Raw genomic sequence first — 4,255 nt, 5'->3', positions numbered from 1 at the left:
AATTTGGAGGAGGTAATAAAAGTGCTTGTAAATCAATTTGAAGAAACCAATGAATCAATAATGCAAAATAGTGCCTAACCTAAGTGAAATGAGTCAATATGATGTAGATGGTCTTGGTTGCGAGCCAACTTTTGTCTCATAATAAAGACTTAGGTAAAGTGAAGTGATCAAATAATAAAGTTTGGTGTCGGTGATGGATTTCATAAAATAAATAAAAAACAGTCAATCACATCATCAAATTAAATCTCTGGTTAGTGGCAGTGGGCACCAGTGGTGTGTGGTGAATGGTGATGCTCCTCCCCTTTTATTCACACTGAAGCTCCGAACCATCAAAGAGCGCAATGTGCTAATGTAATAAACCAGCTACTTCACTGTTCTAGTAAATCAAGACCTTACATTTTTAATTTTGATTGATCTAAAGATTCATAATTAAAAGGATATTATAATTTATACATTACAAGTGATATTTTTAGAATTTGAAATTCAAGAATACAGAAAATTTTGAAAATAGCCTTGTTTAAGGTGTTGTAATTTGCAACATTTTTATATTTTGGATAGTATTTTTCAACTAATTATAAAATTAATAAATGACCAATAATAATTTATGAAAATTCGTGTGACTTTAAAGTTATGGGTTGAAATAATAAAAACAATCACTGATATATTTATTAGATTAGGTTGCGTACATTATATTCTTTAAATACGTTCTTTTTCGAACCATACGTTAATGCAAAATATTTGTGCATTGATTCTCTTTTAATAATATAAAAATAAATTTAGAAAAAGTAGTAATAATAATAATAATGATATGAAAAATTTTTATTGTTAAGAAGTATTATTACTATAAAAAATGATATAAAAAACAATGTTACAAAATCAAGAGTTTATTTGTTTAAAAAAATCAATGGCTTAGTGGTAATTCTCACGTTATTTTTTCTTTAACAAACTAAAATTTACACATTGCAACGCTAATTACTAGAGTTTACTAGCTACCTCGTGTGTTAAATTGGTTTATTGATATTTTAATTGAATTATTTATTTTTAAAAATTATAATTGCTAAAATACAATTAGATAAATGGGAATATAAGTATTTTTTCGTTTATGTTTCCTTAATTTTTGTGTATAATTTCCACTATGTATTCTAGCTGCTCGAATGATAAAAGTATACAAAAATAATAATTACTCAAATCCGTTTTTAAAATTTTTAAAATCGAATATTGTAGTTTCTCAAGTTTTAAAATACACAAATAATTTATAGAGTATATTTTTATTAGACAATACAGTCTCTCTTTCTTAGCCATTAACGACAATTATTGATGTGAAACATTAACTTACTAAATGAACTGATATTTATTTTTATCATATAAAATATTAATTTAATTTAATTTATAGGTATTATATTTTATGATTTTTTTAATGATGGAAAAGAGAATGGACTAGTGTAATTTGGAGAAATAGAATAACTTTCATTTAACATAAAATTTTTCACATAAACAATTAAGAATATTTGTGAAAATACTTATAAAGTTAACAATTTAAAACTTGCATACAATGCCAACTAAGTCATCTATGAAGTCAAATTTATAAGTTTTTGTCAACCACGAGGATGATTTATAAAATTTCAATTTAAAACTCCTAATATTTTACAACATTTGAAGAACAAATGTCTTGATAAATTCAAGTGTTTTGTTTATGTTTCTTTAAAAAATTAAAAATTTACTGGTTGTAATATTGCACAAAATAAGCTTGTAATTAAAGTTATTTGTGCTACCATAATTAGTAATTATGTCCCAAAAAAATAAAATTTTTTCACTTATGAATATTTTTTAAATCTATTTGGTGTCAATATTTTTCACATCGATATAAGTATCATATGTTAATGATTAAATAATATTATTTTCTATGACATTTTAGTGTTAATAAATAAAATTATCTTTTAGTATATATTTTAATTTTTGTATTTTTATTTATTATATATTTTTTAACAATATTTTATTATTCTAATTAATAAAAATATTATAAGATGTTAACTTTTGAAAAAGATTAAAAACATTTGAAAGGACTGTTTTAAAATTTTTAAAATTTGTTAAAGACTATTTTAAAAAAATAAGCAAAGCCCAATCCTAGTCTTAGGGAGATCTCAACAACCTCCCTAACAGAAGGGAACATTTATCCACTATTAAATATTGAACTATTTTAAAAGGTGGTTATTGACTCTACATCTACATTTATAAATACGATGACCCCAGGTATTCTTCAAATCCAATCTAGTGAATCTACTATGAACTTACTTAAAATCTTTGCTAACTTAAGTATCAGAGTCTGTTGTAGGTATCACTCCCACCTCTATTCATAGACAACTCAGACGATTCATTCTCACTAAAAAACGTTAGACAAACCACCAAAGACGTTTAGACCTCACGTTCAAATCCAAAACAATCCAATTTCTGCCTTTCATATAATCATCAGAACAATAATTATAGCGTTAGTTTTTTTTTTTAATGAATAATTTTATCAATATTCACAAAATTCATGAGTACAAAAGGCTGTTTTTCCAAATTTCATTTATCGTGTATGATTTTAATATTGAGATTCTTTATTCAACTAGTAAGTGTGTGTTTGAATTACCATTTGCAAACAAAAGTTTGTATAAAATTGATTTTGTAAAATTGATTTTGATCAAAAGTGAGTTGGTATTAACGTGGTTTACAGGGGTGGCAATATATACTCTACCCGCGCGTACCCAACCCGACCCCACCCGATCGGATAGGGTTGCCAACCCGATCCGCAGCGGGTAGGGTAGGGTGCGGGTTGAGCCTCAACCCTACCCGACCAACCCGTACTTTATATATGTTTATGTTATATACTTATATAAAAATATGTTTTAAGTGGATGTTGAATCAAAGATCTCTCACTAAATGCAAAAGATCATTAACCACTAAAAGAAAATCATTAATTGATAATTTAATTTTTTTTAAGTAAAAATTAGTTCTATTTTAAATTATCATCAAGTTATATAATAATGTTGAACACAATCAATATCAATATGTTTGTATATTATGTGTTATTACTTGTGTTAGTATCTATGTCAATCTATATTTAAAAGAATAAAAATAAATAAATAAAAATTCATTCAAATTTTATTATATATTTAATTTTTGTCACCTATATTAATAAGAATCAAGATGGCACACTGGTAAGAGGAGGTGCCATATTCTTACCTACCCAAGTTCGAATCTTTCTTGTTGCATTTTTGGAGTTGTGAACAGGGTGCTCCTACGATGGTTTGGTTTAATGCAGTTTGAGTGCGAACTGGCCGGTTTTCAACGGGTTTGACCACCGTTGACCGGTTCAATTGCAAGTCCGGTCCAATACACTAACCGAACCGGCCAGACCACCGGTTCATCGGTTTCTCGCCCGGTCCGATCCGGTTCTGATAACTATGCCCGTGGGTTAAGAGCGGGTATACGTTACCCTATCCTACCCATTGCCACCCCTATCTCAATATTTTTTAGTATTCTAATAGGATTAATAGAATTATAATACAAGTAAAAAAAATATTACATACAAAAAAAAATAACAATAACATAAAAAAACTCATAAAAAAATCAGAAATTTTATAAAAAATAATAATATATATAAGAGAGTATTAGAAAAAAATATTATAAAAAAATAATAAACATATGAATATGAAGGACATAATTGGTACATAAAATATAAAGTTCAATCCAACATGCAAATATCAACGGAAAAGCTAGAATTTTTAGCTTTTGGTACGTGGGTTGAAGACAGAAATCACTTTTGCGTTTATATTAATAAGAATCAAGATGGCACAGTGGTAAGAGGAGGTGCCATATCTTTACCCACCCAAGTTCGAATCTTTCTCGCTGCATTTTTGGAGTTGTGAACAGGGTGCTCCTACGATGGTTGGGTTTAATGCAGTCTGAGTACGAACCGGGTGGGTTTTTAATGGGTTTGACCACCGGTCCGGGTGGTGCGGGTAGGGTAGGGTTGAGTTTATATAAAAATCTCAACCCGCAGGTAGGTTTAGGGTTGGATCCAAATCCTACCCTACCCTACCTATTGCCACCCCTAGTGGTTTATGTTTGGTAATTTTTATTCAAAATGGATTATAGTAAACTAAATATTGTTTGGATTATATTATTCAAAATCACTTTTGGATGAAGATGAATTTAAATAATTATTTTATAATTTTATTTTAAATATTTAAATAAATTTTAATATTTTTTTAGT

The sequence above is a fragment of the Arachis ipaensis genome, chromosome B05, assembly GCF_000816755.2.
Source record: "Arachis ipaensis cultivar K30076 chromosome B05, Araip1.1, whole genome shotgun sequence".
NCBI lineage: Eukaryota > Viridiplantae > Streptophyta > Magnoliopsida > Fabales > Fabaceae > Arachis > Arachis ipaensis.
The sequence above is the reverse complement of the archived record's forward strand: the minus strand, read 5'-3'. Positions refer to the sequence as shown.